The sequence below is a fragment of the Dipodomys merriami genome, unplaced genomic scaffold, assembly GCF_024711535.1.
Source record: "Dipodomys merriami isolate MVZ:Mamm:240054 unplaced genomic scaffold, mDipMer1.0.p SCAF_6, whole genome shotgun sequence".
Classification (NCBI taxonomy): domain Eukaryota; kingdom Metazoa; phylum Chordata; class Mammalia; order Rodentia; family Heteromyidae; genus Dipodomys; species Dipodomys merriami.
In genome coordinates, this window is record NW_027206179.1 from 22193802 (window position 1) to 22213447 (window position 19646).

At 43.0% G+C, this 19646-nt stretch overlaps 1 protein-coding gene across 9 annotated transcripts in view; it reads right to left on the reverse strand.

Annotated features, from left to right (window-relative positions):
* The window catches only part of Mbnl2 (muscleblind like splicing regulator 2), a 151003-nt gene extending 136202 nt beyond the window's left edge, over positions 1 to 14801 (reverse strand). For 4 of the 9 annotated variants that reach the window (XM_070002722.1, XM_070002720.1, XM_070002721.1 and 1 more), the window contains exon 1: positions 14462 to 14796. The gene's annotated coding sequence lies outside the window, so the exon portion shown is untranslated. Of the gene's footprint in view, positions 1 to 14461 lie in introns of all 9 variants that reach the window. The other 5 variants (XM_070002717.1, XM_070002719.1, XM_070002725.1 and 2 more) reach the window with 3 other exon arrangements.
* Between the last annotated feature and the right edge of the window lie 4845 nt (positions 14802 to 19646).

Genomic DNA, 19646 nt, shown 5'->3' on the forward strand with positions numbered 1-19646 from the left:
CACATCCTGAGTGTCTAGCTCAGTGCATTTCCACTCTGTATGCTGCACAAAGGTTAAGAAATAAGAGATTCACAGAAGGCTGGGACCCCTGAGGGTAACCGGTGTTCTCGATTCCTCCCTTCGAGAAGCCTGCTCTGGTAGCGCTCGCCATTTCAAACCAGGAGGAAAATGTGTCAAGGGAGGAGCAATCTTGTGTGTAGGAAAGAAGTGTTTCTAATTTTCAGTCCTGCAAATGTGAGGGAAGAAGGAATATGAGCCGGGTGGGGGGGCTGGTGGTGGAATAAGTCAGTCAATGCTGTCCTTATTCAGCTCTCCGGGTGGAGGCGGCAGGGCTTCCGGCCACATGCCATTTTGAGGAAGGACATAGACATCGCCCTTCCTTGCCTCTCTCGCCTTCCCCAGCCCCCTCCTGGTCAGCCCAGCTCCCTCTGCAGTCTGTGACTTGTAAGTGTATGGCTAGGTAGACAGGCATTACTTAACAGCAGCCTGGCTCTCTAGCTAGAAGCTTGATATGGTGTTGAACATATGGTTTTGATTTTTCTTTTCTTGTTGTTTTTTTTTCCCCCATTCTGTTTTTAGCCAGTGAGTAAGATGGAGTATCACAGGCCTCGCTCTAGGCTCCACTGGGGCTGGGTTGGACCAAACTGGAATGGGAAATTCATTGCTGTGCCCCAGGCTGCTCCCTTTCACCCCCAATCTCCACCAGAAGGTACCACAGAGGGTGGGACTACCAAGCCCAGGATCTTAGCAGACCCATCCCCCCACTCCAGCGGCTACCCTCTACAGATCTGACCAAGCACATGTGCAGGCCACATGAGCACCTCGCCTTGCATTTCGGCACTAACTGATCAACGTTGAAGGAAGAGATCAGAGCATCTCCCATACAACTCAATTAACTCAAGACCCAGCACACACCTGGTTACGGGTTTGTACGGCAACCTCCAACCTTACATCCTGGGTACTTAGTTCTCCGGTGTTCTGGGACAGCCATCCTCCTCTCACTCATTTCTTCTGGTCAATTATTTAGTATGGTTTGGGTTTGACAACATCTATTCTACTCAGAAGTGGGGGAGGGGAAGTGGTAATCCATGAGCTTTAAGGAGCCAGCTAGAAAACAGGCAATTCTCATTATAAGGGCAAGTTTTCAGTATGGCAAGACATTGGTGAGATTTACAGGGTATAAAGAAAATTAGCAGTGGGGAAGGGAAGGAGGAGGGGAGGGGAGGCTGAAGGACGGGTAGGAGAGAGAAGGAAGGAGGAAGGGAGGAGGGGTAAAAGGGGGGAGGAGAGAAGAAGGGAGGGAGAGAGAGCCCAGTATGAGACTAAATCAGAGCCTAAGGATCTTAGGTTAAATATCCACCTAAGGATTTTCGTAAGCAACCTTGGGAAGCCTGTCTGAAAGGCATGCGGGAGCAGGTTCCAGCTAGCCGTAGATGAACACCTGGCCCCCTAGCAGGGAAAGGCTGGGCACCCTCCTCCCCGCCCCTCTCCCCTTTTATTTGCTCAGATACGTCCCTGAGTGTGCCCAGGCAGGGCTGAGGGAGAACACCCTGCCCAGGTTTGTCTGGTGTGCAGCCTGCTGTAGACTAGAGCTGGGATTAACTCATTCCTTGGTGACCTTGGTACCTATCAGAGGCATAGGGTGTCTAAGTGCTGATGACTCAGACCTGAGCCCCACAGAGAAGCTCAGGAGGCCTGAGAGCTACTGTGAAGCGAGCTCCACGTGCTGTGAACACAGTGAAACAAAAGGAAACCTAAGAGGTGTATTTTATGTCCACGAATTGACTTAACTTTTTTATTCAGCTTGAGATACTGAATCAATCTTTCTATATGTAAACCTTTACCTTTGTCTCTATTATCTATCTATACATTTAGCCATCATCAATCTAGATATCTATCATCTGTCTACATAGTCATTGAAATATTTGTCTATCTACCACCGATCTATCACAGTTGGGGTGATTTTGCAGAAATCCAATGTCTAACATCTGAACAGGTATATCGAAGGGGACAGCAGCCTAGCACCGGTGTTGGTGATCATATTGAAGTGTACCTCCTCTTTGTGTCTGATATCCCTGACATTTCACCTTCAGTCATTAGCTGTTCCCAGGAAGCAGAAGGGAGGGGGGAAATGGAGAGCACTGCCCCCTCTTTATCAATGGTTATCCACTGTCCAATAGGAGTCCACAATAGACCAAAGCTCAGCATGCATGGGGTTGTATGAATGAGATTACTGCATCCTGAACAGGCAGGTATCACAGTGGTCCTGTTAAAGGAAGCCTGGCATCCTCACCTGGGTGAAGAACGGGCCTGGGGAGAAGGGCTAATTCCAGGTTCAGAGGAAGGGGGAGGAAGGGAAGCCATGAGGAGCTACCCCTCATTGAGGAAACATGTGCTAACCACACGCGTGCCTCTGTGTGTGTGTGTGTGTGTGTGTGTGTGTGTGTGTGTGTGTGTGTGTGTGTGTGTGTGTGTGTGTATGTTATGGGGTTGGGTTTATCTAGCAACTAGGAAAAACATTCCATTGTCCAAAACTGAGCTAAGAAAGAAGGTAGATGTGAGTGTTCTGGCCCTCAGGTGCCTTTCCACCCAGGGCTGCCCTGTGGTGTCCATCTGCGTAGTGTGGAAAGTTCTTCCATTGACTTTAGTCAAGGAAGCAACCCCTCATCCGTGTTCCTGAGAACCTCCAAGCACTCAGGCAGCAGCGTGAGAATCAAGCAGTTAAACAAGACCAGAGCACTCTGCCCGCCTGGGGGCCCCAGGGCCCAATCCTTTTCATCCTGCCTCTTAATTGCAGCCTGCTAGCACCAGGAAACTTTAATGCAAGGAAACAAGGAAACTCTAGAGATAGGGCTTGTTTTTGTTTCCTGAGGGGATGGTGTTTGTGGTGGCTGCAGGAAGCTGATAGGGCAGGGTTCAAATGAGGGGGTTTCCTGAGGCAGGATCAATCATCCTGTCTAGCCTGGTGCAAAGAGCCCCCAGAAACGCTGGCACCTACATCACGAGGGCTAGTCAGAATGTGAGGTATATAGGCCCAGATGGGAAAAACAGAACAAAAACAAAGAACAGGACAGGTCATCAGGAGCAGCAAAGGCTGCTGGGAGAAAATCAGGAACAGGAAGCAGACAGAAAAGTATGTGTTTCCCAAGGGGGATAGAGGAAACACACTGCACAGGAGAGGAAGTGGGGGACAAGGGAACAGGGCTGCTAAAAATTCTCTTGGAAAGCAAAGGCAGGGCAGCATAAAACATCTCCTACTTGAATATGTCTTGGAGAGTGAGCCTTTTCCTTTGATACTTCTTATAAGCTGAGACCCATTAGATTGAGTTATATTCAGCTCACATGCATAAGATTCAAAAGTTACAAAATGGCTGAGCTCCGCGGCTAATGCCTGTAATCCTAGCTACTCAAGAGGCTGAGATCTGAGGATTGCAGTCTGAGCAGCAAAGTCCATAAGGCTCTTATCTCCGATTAACCACCAAAAAGTCAGCAATGGAGCTGTGGCTCAAGTGGTAGAGTAACTAGCCTTCAAGACACACAAAAAAAAGCTCAGGGAGAGTGCTCAGTGTCAGAGTTCAACTTCCAGGATTGGCACACGCACACACACACACACACACACACACACACACACACACTCCATTTGGCACATGCACACACACACACACACACTCCATTTGGCACATGCACACACACACACACACACACACACACACACACACACACACTCCAAAGTCACTAACAAATCAGAATAAACAATGGCCAAGTCTCTTTGTGAGAAGGACTTCCTGACTGATAGAACTCCTGCCTCAACATGATGCCAGTAATCATTCATTTCTATCCTATTTCATTTCTTTTCTAACTACTCAGTATTTATGACTGTGAAAGCTTTCCTAAAGCAAGCCTCAAGTAAGCCAGCCCTGCTGGGCCAAGTCGGAGTATCCCAATCCTTCCCCTGCTGGCCCTGCCTACAGCGTGAACTTGGTGAGCCGTCCATTCTCTCTCCCAGCTCCCGGATTGCTTTGTGAAACTTCTTAACCAAATTGATGGACAGAAAGCTCTCAGCAGAGGACTTTCCATACAGTAGGCGCTCAATAAACTCAATAAACATTTCCTCTACTTCATTCGTAAAAGGTTATGGGTCAATTAAAAATGTATAAAGCCCTCCGCCATCTGTGAATGGGCATCTGGGCAGGAGAGACTTCCTCCAAATCAGTTTAGCTCCACTCCTGGCGCTAGGAAAGAAGGGGCCACGTGGGGAATACAGGAAGGACAGACAGAGGCAGGCAATACAAGACTTATAAGAGATTGCCTGTGTCTTCAGTAAGGCCCAGGCCTTTCACTGAGGCGACCCCATTTGACGCTGTCTTTCCTGATGATACATTCATTTATACGGCCTGTCTGTCTTTCAATCCACCACTTTTGATCCACTGTGATATGAATGGCCTATAACACATCCTCTATCCTTTATCTATCTGGTGACAGAATGAGGAGAGAAAAAGCATGATCTATATCTGAATAGAATGAGTGCATTTGATAGAAGTTCCGTGCACTAATTCATAGGAGTTAGAAGATCTGAAGTGGATACATTCAACTTTTGGGTTCTGGTTCTCTGAACCATCTAGGAAAAAAAAAAAAAAAAGAAACCCAGAGCTGATTTCTAGAGCATCTGTTTCTTAGAGTGGAAAAAGAAAAATCTCTGCAGCTGATTTGTAAACACATCAACCTTCCCTAGTGGTGGTAACCACATTTCTTGGGGGAATTTGTGAGTCTGTTCCACAGAGATGCCAGACACCTTGGGCACAGGAGACTTCTGCAGACAGCTGCGTGTAACTACAGAACTGTTTCACACCACCAAAATCCCTGCCTGCCTTTACACTTTTGCCTGTAGCCAGGTTAGTGCAAGGGTGGTGGGTGACAACCTCAGCTCCACGTGGAATCTCAGAGTGGCCTGAGTGAAGCCAGAGGGCTGGTCATGGCTGTATACTAGTTCTTTAAAGGCTCCATCCCAGAACCCCATCGGTCATCTGCTCCTACTTTCATTTCTGCTTTCCATCTTCAGGGAGCTTATTAGCAAAGTAGAGGCTTAGCCCCACCCAGACCAACTGAATCGGAATCTACATCGTTAATGAGATCCCCAGGTGATTTGCAGGCACATGAAAGTTCCAGAAATGCTGTCCTGGTTTAGTCCCTGGAGGCATCTGTTGGGAGGGCATCAAACCACTTGTAAACCTCCAAGTCTGTTGTCATTCATGCTGATGGTCTGTTTTCTTCACAGTAACTGAGATCGCCAAGAAAAGTGAAGTCCCAGGTTCTTTGAGAAAAGACTGACCAGAATCTAGAAATATTTCAGTGTAGAATGACTATTCTGTTAGGTTACATCCCTCCAAACACAGATTTGGAAAGACAGATGCAGAAGTACTGGCAATGGTTGCTCTCAAATGCTCTCTCCTTGGTTATTCACGAAGAGCTACTTTATACAACATCGCCTATCTAGGTAGAAGATACAGCCACAAATGTTCCCTCATCTACACAATATTCTGTGGCTCTACAAATTATTCCAAGCCAGGGTTTGCCTCCAAGAGGACCGATGCCAGAGACACAAGGCCACAGAGGGTAAAAGAAAAGCAGGAGGCCACTTGTTCCCATGGGATCTTGAAGCTTTAATAGTATGGCTTATTTTAAGACAAACACATTTTTACATTTTTGTGGTCATTTGTTTTCCTGATCCTTTGCTGGTTAGCTTAATTTCTTCAAGAACAAGACTCAAGCTGGGTCATCTGCCTGCCTCTCCTTATGCTCCCTTCTCCCATGTGACTGTGGCCATCCGTAGCTACGGCAATGGATGCTATGGCTTCAAGTTGGCTGTGCTTCAGGATTATACTGAAGGCTAGGCTGTTTTCCTTCCCACACTGTCAGGAGTTCCTAAGATATATTTGCACTTAAATGTCCGCACCATGCCCCCAAACTAAAAACTTATCATGTCCCTTCCTTCTCTGACCCTGCTTCATCGGTCAGTCCTCTATTTTCTCCATCTCCATTTTGATCATGGCACCATCAATATTTCTTCTGAGAGATGGGGAAGATGTCACTTGGCTTTTCTGCATTCTCACCAACTGCTATGATTTTCCTTGTGGACCTATCATTTCCCCTTCATTCTCACACCACCTTCCTTCGTCCATTTCCTTTCCAACACTGTGCCTGGAATATTCCAAAAGTTTTCTAGACAACAGATGCTGCAATCTTTAACCCTATCTAATACATCTCAGTTGGATCTTGATCAAGCATTAGACTTATGTAGTAGATGACATTAAACTCTGCCACATGATTCTTTACCTCTATACTACCCTGATTCCAGTATCTTCATGAAGCCTTAATTCTCATTGTCCCCTAACAGGAAGTCCTTTTACTCAAGGTTAGATTTTTTTCCCTGGCCTGGAAGTTACATTACATTGTTCCTCTTTCCTAAGAGTTTGACCACTGAGCTTTTCCAAACTTTTTGATCAAACATCTGTATCAGAAGAATAGTTTTGCAGACATAATCATATATTTATTTATAAATGGTATACTTGCATAATAATACTAACATGTCCCATACATTATCAAACATACATGAAAATTGACATTTTAAAAGGATGAGTTAAATAATATATAAGATACTTATTCAACTGTTCCCTTCCCAGTGGATAATCTAGACACTCCACACAAGAAAAGCTGGTCTAAACAAAACATATCCATGGAGAGGAAGTAGCTTTTCCTCTATGTAGCTCTCTATCTATTAATCCAACTAAAAACAGAGCTCTCCTTTCCTGAACTCTTGGAACATTAAAATTATAGTACTAAATCATTTATGTAATATATGCTTCACCAATACTTTCAGTTTGATTAATTGAAGCTTGCATTTAGGATGCCAGAAATTTATAGATTTTTAGAATAGTTCAATCTCTTAATTAAGCATATTACTGTCTTCCCAAACTCACCGAGTTGGGTTCTTTTCAGCTATGCAACACTCATTGCAAGTTGGGTTCTTTTCAGCTATGCAACACTCATTGCAAGAAAACTCCAAGTTAGACTACAGTGTAACTTGGTTATCTTACAAAATATCACATGCGTGAGATTCCCACAGGCTTCAGAACTAACTTTTCTACTTTTTGCCTAATAAGACTTTTCACACAATGCTTATCCTCACTAAAATCCAGTTTTCACTGAATTTATAAAACAGAGGGTAGGGAGATTTTAAAAACATTAAAAGACATAATAAGCACAAAACCTGATATAGCAGATACCAATGAGATGCCTCCATCATTATTATACTCAGTATTTACATATTAAAATATGAACTAATTGGGCACTGGTGGCTCACACTTGTAATACGAGCTATTCAGAAGGCTGAGACCTGAGGATCCCAGACAAACCTCACAGACTCTTATCTGCTGGTTAATAACCAGCACACAGAACACTGTAAGTAGAGGCACGGCTTGAGTGGTAGAGCACTAGCTTGAGGAAAAATGCTCAGGCACAGCACCCAGGCCCTGAGTTCAAGCCTTATGACTGACAAAAAAAAATATAAATAAAATAAAGAAAAATGAAGTCAAGTATGTAAAGAAAAAATACAAAACAGAACATAAAACAACATAAGCACACATATATGTATTTATAGTCATGCATATATGTATTATATACTTATGCAACTATGTATTATAGTTATGTAACTATATATGAATATATACAGCTACATATATAGTTATGTATAGTTATGTATATCTAAAATAATTCATCTCCCTCTTCCAGCCTAAGCTTTCCTTTCTACAAATGAAATAATCTTTTTGTCAGTCATGGGTCTTGAACTCATGGCCTTGGCACTGTCCCTGAGCTCTTTCACTCAAGGCTAGTGATGTACCACGTTGAGCTACAGCACTATTTCTGTTTTTCTGGTGGTTAATTGGAGATAAGAACCTCATGGACTTTCCTGCTTGGGCTGGCATTGGAACTGGACCCTCAGATCTCAGCCTCCTGAATGGCTGGGATTGCAGGTATGAGCCACCAGCTCTATGCTTTATTTTAATCTTCTTAATTTTATTTGTTCAGCTAAAACTATCATGTTGCTTACCTATAGGGCTTTGGACTCTCATGATTCTGAGTGTAGGCAGTGACTGGGCCAAGTGTTAGCTGTGGGGTGGACAAAATATGTTATTGAATCTTTCTGAGCTTATCTTCTTGTGTCAGCCCACTGGTAATCACGTTGACGTTGTGGGGTTCTCCTATTCTTCGAAGGATCAAATACATAGGTAAAGCTCCTGGCTTACAGGATATGGATCTATGTGTTCATTTCTTCCCCACCTTTCTGTAAGGCTTAAGAGCACGTAGTAACATGCTATCTGAGGAACGTGGAAGGCTTTGAATTGGGGTTTCCTTGCTGACTGGTGCTCTCCAGGTCTTCAGGCCATTTACAACCATTCAGGATGGTTTTTCCATCCTGAAAACTGTATGCTGTATGCTTGGGTTGGGGTTCAGAGCTTAGCCTTCAAAGCTAGGAATCCATCTCTTTCCTTTGCTGTCCTTTAGCTTCTGGTCTGTGGTTGCCTGAATGACAAGCTGTCCCTTAAAGCACTGGGGGAAGGGGAGAGAAGGAGTGTGCCACTATGCTTCAAAAATTCAAGTCAATTAACCGCTAAAAAAAAATCAGCAAATAAAAGTGTACAAATCGGGGTTATAACCAGGAGATTTCCCTGGTGCCCCCTTGCCCTAATTTCAGGCCACCTACTTTTTAATTCTCTGTTTGAACTGTTAATTGAGATAATGTCAGTGAAAGCCCTTTGTGAAGTGGAAGGAGCCACACATATGTTAATTATCCCTCTGTAGACATTTGTGTGCTCAACTATTCTTATCTTGTTTGTAAGTAGCTCCCCTCCCAGCCTTTGTGGATTGTAAAGGCTCAGCCCACAGCCAGTGGTCTTTCACAAAGTCCTGCCTCCTCTCTCTCTCCTCTGGGGGTGCTTTACCACCCCAAAAGCTCTTCCACAAAAACCAGCTTGCCTAGATACTTCTATTCTCAACCCCACTCCTCAGTTTGCCAAGAGCCAGGGCTCAAAATCTTGGTGTTTTGGGCTGTTATTGTTGTTGTTCTGGTTGCTGATACTGGGACTTGAACTCAGAGCCTGTAACTCTCACTTGGTTTTTTAGCTCAAGGTTTGAGCCATATTTCTACTCCTGGCTTTTTGTTGCTTAACTGGAGATAAAAGTGTCTTAAATTTGTCTACCAGAGCTGGCTTTGAACCAGGATCCTGAGATCTAAGCCTCCTGAGTAGCTGGATTACAGGCAGTGAGCTAGCACAGCTCGGCTCAAAAAAGAATTTTTAAAAGCAAAGCTACTTCTCAGGATTCCTTCTCCAGCTCTTCCCCAACCCTCTCCCTTAATCTCGCAACTCACCTTTGAAAAATGGATGTTAATTCAGAATTTAGTAGGGAAAATAATCCAAAACCAATACCAATCAGAAAATCAATTTTTTAAAATGAGCTCAGCTTTCAAAACAAAAGCAAAAACAAACCCTGGCAAGCAAGTATAAACTTTGAGGACCAGGCATCAGGTTTCTTGTCTGATGGGGACAGTGAGCTAATTATACCAGAAGCTGCTGGTTGCATGCTACACTGGGGCTGAGATTTCCTTTTGTTGACTGCCTGCTGTTTAAGACTTTAGAAATTATCTGGAGTCCTTAGTTACTTGAGGGATGAAACTCTGCTTGCTGATTGACATACACGTATTGCCATCATTGGCCTTAAATCCTTAGGAGTTTTCTATCATTCTCATATATTTATCACTAACCTCATATCTGTGTGTGTGTGTGTGTGTGTGTGTGTGTGTGTGTGTGTGTGTGTGTGTGTGTGTATGACAGTACTGAGGCTTGAACTTAGGGCCTTGCACTCACACTTGACTCTTTTTCTCTACTTCCAGCTTTTTGGTGATTAGTTGGAGATAAGAGTTACAAGGACTTTTCTGTCTGGGCTGGCTTTGAACCTCCATCCTCAGGTCTCAGCTTCCTGAGTAGCTAGGGTTATAGGCACGACTCTGCTCAGTGTCTATTTACTTTTAAAACAACACTTACAATGTGAAATTAATACTAGCTCCAATGATGTTACTAATATCTCCGAAAAGCAAAAATTTTGTACCGTGTTTGTACCGTGTATGTGTGCGCGCACACGTCCAGGTGCTAGGTAACTGGGTATTCTAGGCAAATAGCAAGAGCTAGCCGGAGGGGTGTTTAACCAACACTTGTTGATTGATTGGTGGGGCATGCTGACTGAGCAGGCCTTAGACAATAGATTCTTTGTCCAAACACTAAGGTACATTGTTGAGCCCATTTTTATTACCAAGCTTTCCCGCCCCCATCCCCCATATTGAGAGGGGATTGCCAGCCAAAAAATGTCGAACATCCCTAGAGCTCAGATCCATAAAAGAAAGCCTTGGGCCTTAACTTTCACACCTGTTTTCACTCTCGATGGTGGAGGTAAGGACCTGGATTCCGCAAACAGCACCCCAGAGTTAGAGGCCTAGGCCAGCTACAAACCCAGCTAGCTATCCCTTCTGTGGACTAGGGCCATTCCCACTGTTGCAAGCACAGTTTGTACACATTTTCTCCAAGAAAAACAAAAAGGATACAGAGAATAGAGATGGAGAAAAATAACATTGTAAATGATTTACCAAGCCGGCTAGGCCTTCCTGCTTCTTTTTCCCAAGAGGCTTTCTTCCAATGCATAAAATATCAAGTTCCACATTCCACATAGCAGTCAGTAGACAGCCATGTCCACCCAATTCAGTGGATCCTTCCAGAAAGAATGCTTGGCCTCCTGACCCTTCCCTCCTATCTGCACCCTCTTCTCCTTCCTCACGAGGCTGCGTGCAGAGCCTCTGCAGCTTTTGTAAAAAGAGAAATATTCCTTTTCCTGTGGTGTCCTGACTCTTAGGTCTGACTTTTTGACTTTGTGGGGTTTTTATAATGACTTTGAAGTTCTGACCTGCCTCCCTTTCTAGAACTTCTACTGTCTACCTGTCTCCTAGTTACCAGGTTTTTCTATCTGGCATGAGGATGGTAGCTTTTTCTGATCTGACGAGTTTTTTGTGGTGGTGGTGGTGGTGGTGTGTGTGTCACTGCTGGAGCTTGAACTCAGGGCATTGTCCTTTAGTTTTTTCACTCTAGGCCAGCACTCCACCACTTGAGCTACAGCTGTAATTCTGGTTTTACTGACTTATTTATTTCTTGTGGTGGTTAACTGGAGATAAGAATCTCCCTGACTTTTCTGCCCAGGCTAGCTTTGAATCGGATCCCCGTATCTCAGCCTCCTAAGTAGCTAGGATTACAGGCCTAAGCCACCAGCACCTGGCTAGCCAGTTTTGAGGTGCAGCTCTACCTGAGACGCTGAGGTCCTCCAAAGTCTGTTTTTAACAGACTTGCATTTACACGACTTATACCAACACGTCTTGCATTTATACCATTGTTCATGAACTCCAAATCCTGTACCCCTTGCTATGTTCTCCTATGTACTTCTATGTCGCTACTGTCTTGCTATTTTGGGAAATGTAAACATACCAATTCACCTTTCTTCCCATCTTTTTCTGGCTCAGGGGAGAAAGAGTATTGGAAAAAAGGAAGGGGCAAATCCATGCCAGATTGACCTTTCTTTTTCTACTATAAGGAATTCTCTAAAGCTCAACATCAAAATCCTCTTCTTCCAATTCTTGCTTGGAATCTTGAGTACCTGATCTTGAATTTCTATGGCGCTCCCTGAGCGCGGGACTGGCTGGCAGCCATGTGATATTGATTTGTTTTCACCATAGCAACAGCGAATTAAAACAACGAGCAGAGGGAAGGCAGGCTGTTCCGCACAGAAGCTATATGACCAGTAAATTTCACAAGCCTATTTTTTCTTGTTTTCTCTCATCTTCATTCTCCTTTCACAAATTTAATACAAAAGTCCAAGTACAAATAGGACTAAATGCTTTTCTTGGGCATTCTGGAGACTAACGTGGGGTTGGTCTGGCATACGTAGCTTCTAGTATATTAGATTAGATCAATGGAGAAACTGAAAACAACAGTGCAATGATTTCCTTGGAAACGGTATTCATTTGTAAAGGATAAATATCCCTAGAAAATTCCCATGAGCACAGATTGCAGCATTTTATATATGATTCTGTATTTCAGTACCTCAAAGCCATTGTCAACAATTTCTTAATACCCCCCTTTGTACTTTAAACAGCTCACTGTGCCATGAGACATGCAACTTTTTTTTTTGTACAAGGTCAAGGTCTCCTAAAAAAATGCTAGACTTAGGAGCAGTGTAGCAATTAACATTCAGTTCTGTTAGATGGAAAAATCAAGGTAAGCACTTATTCAAGGCTACATAAGTGGTGGGAATTCCCAGGAACTTCAGTATGTCCTGACCAAAATTGTTTTTTGTTTTTTGTGTTTTTTTTTTTTTTTCCTCCAAAGGTTCCTTAGTAAACCCTAACCTCAATCTATCAGACCAAGATCACAAGTAGCACCTGTGACACAGGTTAACAGCTGGTAGTATTGTTGTTGATTTCCTTTGGGCCATCTGCCCTAGAACATAGTGCTTTATGTACAAAAGCCGCTGGTTCCCACCATCACAACCAGCCTTGAACTTGGTGGCAAAACCTGGAGCCTAGATAAGGGAACCCAAGGGTAGATCAACACAGGTGACTAACCATGCACCACAGGAGTTAGGCCACAAAGGGGGAAAAAAAAAACCTACACAAAACGCTGAGCTCAGCTCTCTGCACCAACCAATTCTTACCAGCCAAGCCAGATCCCTGCAGGAAACCTGTGCTGACCCACAGGTAGAAGTTGCCCTATTTAGAAAGGGGAAATCGGCTGTGAATTTGCAAAGAACAGACTGGAATGTAAAGACATTCACTCAAATCCTGCCAACTGGGAGTTAGCATGTTCCTAACCAGCATCTAGAGAAATTTTCCTCTCCACCAGCCGAATAAAAAGAACACACAGCAGAAATAGTTGGGGGATGACGTCAGAAGTTCTGGGCTAGTGTCCTGAACTTCTCCTTGAAAGTAAGAACCGTGGGTCTGGAAGAATCTACGACGTGGCATTGCTTTTACTTCAGTGAACACCACTGCCCCTCCAAAGCAAGCAGGAAGGATAAAGAAACTTCCTCTTGCGTAGCGATTATAAGAACGTCCTCTGCCTTTAATTATTTTTTTAACCTTATTGTTCTCCAAATACATATTCTCCAATTAACAATCCCTTTCCACTTAACCTTTATCTTTTAAAGGGACAGTAATGCGTCTTGGAGAACGCCGTAGTAGCAGTTGGGCAAAGTCAGATTTTTTTTTCTTCGCTCCAGTGCTTGCTAACTATTCTAAAAATGTTACACATTTATTGTAAACACATGCTTCCCCGAGAGGCCTAACAAAAAAAGCACAGTTTCTTCACGCCTGGCAGAAATTTAAAACGGAAAAGGGCAGAAAGAAATCTTTAACAAATATATCCTTTCCTCCTCCTGGGCCAAGTGTGTTAAAAATAAATCTTCTCCCATCATCTCTCACTGGTGTTTTCTCGACAAGAAAGTTGATAGGGCTGGGCACAGTAAAAACACGGCTTTCAAAGCCAGCCTGCTCTCATTAAATTATTCTGCTGGCTGTGTGTTCTCATTAAAAATGCATACGGATCGGATAATTGCAGTAAGCATTATTAACCCAGCTTTACTTTTGAATATAATGGTTCTACTTCTAAGGTAGAAACAAAGGCTCAGACATGCCAGGGAAAGAAATGTAAACATTCAACTACAGTAACGAAACTTGCCAGAAAGCTACCTCTTAGTCCTTGTTTAAAATTGTGCTCTTGAAACTCAATTAAAACTGTAGCATTCTAAAGCCAGGGAGGCCTCTCATTTCTCAGAAATAGATGATATCTTTGTGGCCCAAACATTAAGATCATTTATTATAAAGTTGATTTCCTTTTTCTTTTTTTAGCAACAACAACAAAAATTTCTTAACTGCCAAGCAGTCTGTTTTCAAATAACAATAAGATCCCTGTAAACTTTACTTACGGCAGTGACGGATATTTTCTAAAACAAGAAAATAAGAATGTTCTCCAAAATTTCAAATTTTCCCCCTAAACATGAATAATAACAAAAAAATAATAAATGAATTCAGGCTCTGAATTAAAAACTCACGTATCTACCTCGCCCTAAAATTCACGGCGTTAGAGTTCTAGCCTTTTTCCTCAAATCAAAATGTTACGTAAAAAAAGGGAAAAAAAAAATCTCTAGGCTTCCGTGCAAGTATTTCATCTGAATTAGTGGAATCCGGTCTCCCTGGCCTCCGTAAGCAATGCACATGGAATGCACCATACTGCAGCAAACTCTTTAAACATTCAAAAAAGAAAGAAAAAAAAAAGGTGGGGGGAGGAGGGAGTGGGGGTGACTCTCCTACCTTGTTTAGCTCGGCTGGTCCTACTCCTGGACGGTGACCCCAAGAACATCTGGTAGGATCCAGAGGCCGACGCTTCTCCACCGCATCACGAGGAAGAAATTTCCAGGCCAATAGTTCTTCTCATCCCCTGTTTATGGTCCTCGGGAAAAGCCGCCTGCCGTATCTGGAATTTGTTGGCTTTTTCTCTCTCTCTCTCTCTCTCTCCTCTCTCCTTTTTCTTCTTCTTCTTTTCTTTTTCTTTTTCTTTTTTTTTTTTTACCTTCAGATGATGAAGCAAAGACAGTCTAAACTCTGTTGCTGTGAAATGCAGCTCTTCCTTCCTCCAAGCCACGCCCCCGCCGCGACCAGCCAATCGGCGGCCAGCTCGTCAGCCCTCCTTGTCTGCGCCGGGCCCTCATAGGATGACTGACACAGCAACACGGCGCTGGCAGCGTCTGAAAACAGAGCATCCATACTGGTGAGAGAGGAATTTCCCTCGCCGGGAGAAAGCAGTCACCACCGCACCGAGACAAAGTGGCACGTAATTGGCCGAGCCGGGAGGGGGCCAGCTTCGAGGCAAGCCCGCCCAAAGCTGTGCAAACACGGAACTCCGCAGATTCTACAGGGACCCAGATTGGACCTGCCACTGGAGTCCTGAGACCGTTTGACAAAACATGTATGTGTGTCTGTCTGTCCATCCACATATATTGAGATCTGTATATCTGCATCTATATATGAAAACAACTCAATATCTGCCGTGCAAATCGATACCTTAGAAGACATTTACATGTGATTTCCATGATGCAGGGATAATTGGCCCAATTCAAACATGAAAACCTGCTTCTAAGCCCTTGCCTCTCCTGTTGGCTCTCTCTTATTGCAGTGGTTAGTTACATCCTGTGGCCCGTATAACCTTCTGTCTGCTTTAAGTTTGCAGACCACTGGGGACTTCAATTAGGGAAGACTGAACAATAACATCGATATCTGCATTTTCACCCTTTGTGTTCTTGGCAGGCACCCACAAAGGTTTAGGTGTGTCTTAATAGTCTTAGATACCACTTGATAAATCACTCGCCTTGGCTCATGTTGTCATTCACGAAGCAATGGTTACAGGAAGGTGTTTACTGCGGAATCCCTACACCTGGGACACACACAGGTGATCCGTGAGGGATACTTACTTCAGACCCCACTCCAGAAAAAGACGTTCCAGAAGCTGATGAGGCTCCTTGAGATAAAGCCAGAAAAGAGAAATGAAAGGTTAGGAAGGGTTACTTATTTTTTCCAGTCAACAACATTTCTACATGCTTTGAAAACAAAAACCAAAAACATATGGCATTTAGAAAACACAATAAGCACACATTTTCCTTCCACTAACCACAACATTTTGAATATATATACATATATATATATATGTATATATATATATGAGATGAGTCTGTGACTAGACAGGCAGGAACAAAGGCCCTATTCATAGAAAAGGTTGGACCCACACTATACATATATATATATATATATATACATATATATATATATGTAACTGTTTAGTGCATCTGGAATGAGGTTAATGAGGTATAATGTTTTTAATTTGCCAATTGCATTTAAAAAACATGCTTCATATGAGTGGAGGACTATTTTCTTCAATAGAGTACAATGCTTTATTCTCCTTGATTTGTATTTACTCCCATGTAAATGCATCAAATATCATAACTTCAGACTTTCATCTACTGTAATTTTTCTGCAAACTTAAATTATCTCTGTAATCATACAAGCATTCTATACAGGTAGGCACCAGTGGCTCACACCAGTAATCCTAGCTACTCAGGAGGTTGAGTTTGAAGCCAATCCTGGCAGTAAAGTGTGTTTGACTTTTATTTCCAATTAATCACCAAAAACTAGGAGTTAAGTTTTCGCTCAAGTGGCAGAGTGCCAGCCTTGAATAAAAAAAAGTTAAGGAACAGCACCCAGTCCCTAAGTTCAAAGCCCCAGTATGGGCACAAGAAAAAAAAAGATATATCAATACACTTATACTGCACACATATGGGCCTTTCCTTTCACATCTTCTGATTCTGTCTTTGATATCCCCATTTCTCTAATCTTATTCCTGAGTCTTTAACCATCTTTGACTCCTATTTCTCAACCCCAGCTTCTCATCCAAAGAAATTGTGTTGTTGATTTTTCCTCTTCAGCTAGTCTAAAACTCTGACCTATGATCTGAGTGACACAAATGCTAATTAATGGCCTGGAGGACTCAGACCTTGTCTCTGGGCTTCCCTGTTGCCAAACAGGTTTTCCCAAATCATGTAAAGACATGTTCTTTTCATGCTCAAACCCTTCCCTCTATAAAATCCAAATTACAGACTTTCAAGGTCCTCCTACCCTGGGCCCTCCCCTTCGAGTCAACTTTTCTTTTACTGTTTGCCCACTTGAACTTTCTGATGGCTCTGGCCTTACTGCTTCCGCTGCGCTTATTTCTGCCTGGCTCAATCTTTATACCTCAGCTCCCAGCTCCTGTCATCTTTCTTGTCTTCTCTGATGTTCTCATCAGCAAGCATGTTGCACTGTTCATTGTACAGACCTTTAAAACTCTCAACAATGTTTCTTTGTGTAGATAGATTTCCTTGGTTGACCTTCCCATGTGGGAAAACAGATTGTATCCTACAAGAATTAAAATGATATGCACCAAACATGCACACAGCAGCCCACTAAATGATAACCACTCTTCCAGTTGTTTCTACACTGTTTAGTGTGTTCAGCAAGATGCCACACACAAACTTGCTAATTTCATGATTCCTACCTCAAGAAATACATCATACTTGTTCAACTGAATAAACTGGAAACATAGTCCATCTTTTTTGACCCTCCTCCCTAACCACAATCTGAACTCTATTATCAAACTCTGAATGTGTCACTGTGGTTTGCTTTGTCCCAAATTATCTCTGTGTGAGCCATCAGTGTCATTTACTTTGACCAGTGAAATAATCTTTAGGTAGTCTCCCAGACATATGTGTGTGTGTGTGTGTGTGTGTGTGTGTGTGTATGTGTGATGTGTGTGTGTGTGTGTTTGCTGGTACAGGCCCAGGACTCTGTCCTTAGTTCTTTTGCTCAGGGTTAGTGGTCTACTATTTGAGCCACAGTCCCACTTCCAGTTTTTTAGTGACTAACTAAAGATGACAGTCTCATGGACTTTCCTACCCATGTTGGCTTTGAATTGAAATCCTTGGATCTCAGCCTTTTGAGTAACTAAGATTACAAATGTGAGCTACTGGTACCCACCTCAAGATATATTCTTGACTTGCTTAAAGCCCTTTACATATAGAACAGTAATTCAAAAATACAAATCATTTATTACGCTCCTTTATCATTTATTATACTCCTTTAAGACTTTTGTTATGGACTGAATTTTGTCACTCCCTTCAAAAAATAATAATAATAAAAAGTTCCGATGTCCTGATCCTAAAGTGAAGGTATTTGGATACAGTACTGTTGGAGGTAATTAAGTGTAGATGAGGTCATGGGTGTGTGGTTTTCATGATAGACATTTGTGTTCTTCTAAGAAGGGATGAGGGGGGAGAGAGGGAGGGAATCTGACTCCCTCCCCCTCTTCCTCTACCATGTAGGGATGCAGCTGTCTATAAGCCAGGAAGCCAAGCCTCCCCAGAATCTGACCACACTGGTCTCTCTTCTCAGATGTCCAGACTCCAGAGTTGGGAGAAAATAAATGTTTGTTGGGTAAGCCTTCCAGTCTCTTGTGTCCCATGAGCCTCTGACTGACTCTTGAGCCTAATCAAAGGCCATCTTTCCCCGTGACCCCGTCCCTGACCCTCAGGATGAACTGAGGCCTCCTGTTGTTTCCTCTCACCACCCCAGCCCTTGATGGCAGTGCTTCTCAAATTTTATGTGTCTGCAGTTCCCCCAGGGACCTTGTTAAGATGCAGATCCAGTCTAGGTAGTTCCTGGGTGACTACGGAGGTTCTGCTTTTCTAACAAGCTCCCAGGTGATAGAGAGGCTGCTTGCCCGTGGACTTCGCTTCAAATGGCGAGATTTTATAGATGCTGTTGACTTTATAGCTCTTATGACAGGTGTTGGGTCTACATTAACCCGGTCAACTATTTACTCAAGAATTGCCTTCTCAGCCAGCTCGTTGGCATCAGAAGCCATCAGAAATGATCAATGACAAATGTTCCAAGAATGAATTGATTGCTCTGGTGAATACAGATCCAAGCTGGATTTTTCTTTCTTTGTGATATTCTGTCTCTGTCTCTCTGTCTTTGTCTCTCTGTCTCTCTGTCTCTGTGTATGTGTCTCTCTCTTCCTCATCTCCCCACGTCCACCTCTTCTCTTCTGTTTTTATAATTTAATGTAACTTTCTTGAAAGTGTGAAACTGAAGCTTAATCTTGATTGAGGTTGTAACATGCTAAATAGGAAAGACAATGGTTGAGAAAACATAACAAGAAGATGGTGGCAGGTATGGTGGCAAACACTCGTAATCTTGGCACTTTGTAGAGGTAGGAGAATCTTGATTTCAAGGCCAGCCTCATCTACATAGTGCGTTCAAGACCAGTGTGAGTTGCATAGCAATATCCTGTCTCAAAAAGTCAAGGGCTGAGGATGGAGTTTAGTGATAGACTGTTTGCCTAGTATGTATGAGGTCCTGAGTTTGATACCCACCCCTGGAAAAGAAAAAGAAAATAACTGTGTCCAAAATAAACAAAGGACCACAGGAACAGAAATAAAAGACAGTGCCTTTGATTTGTCCAAAATTAGTTTTTAGTTGCCTTCTATAGGTTGATGAGTTCCAGGTTTGGAGCTCTAATTCCTTTCTCTTGACTTGAATGTACCAAGGAAACTCATCTTCACCTGATCTCCAGCTAAAAGCATTTTCATTGCTATTGTTAGAACTTTTGGCAGAATTAACTTTATTCTACTTTATTCTCTTATGAGCATCCTAGTACCTGTGAGCAAAGTAACCATGCCTTTCTTCTCTGTCCACTTATCCTCAGTCCTTCGAACATGCAGTTATATAACAGGCACTGAATAGTTGAATGGGTACACTTGAAAATGGCACTAGAAATAAAGTGCCACAACAAACACAAGTCTCAAGCGAAAGACTGAGAGTGAAGCCATCATTAGAAATAAAAGATCTGTGGTACAAGTAGAGTGTGTGTATTTACAAGTATACCTATGTGTGTATGTTAAACTTGGGC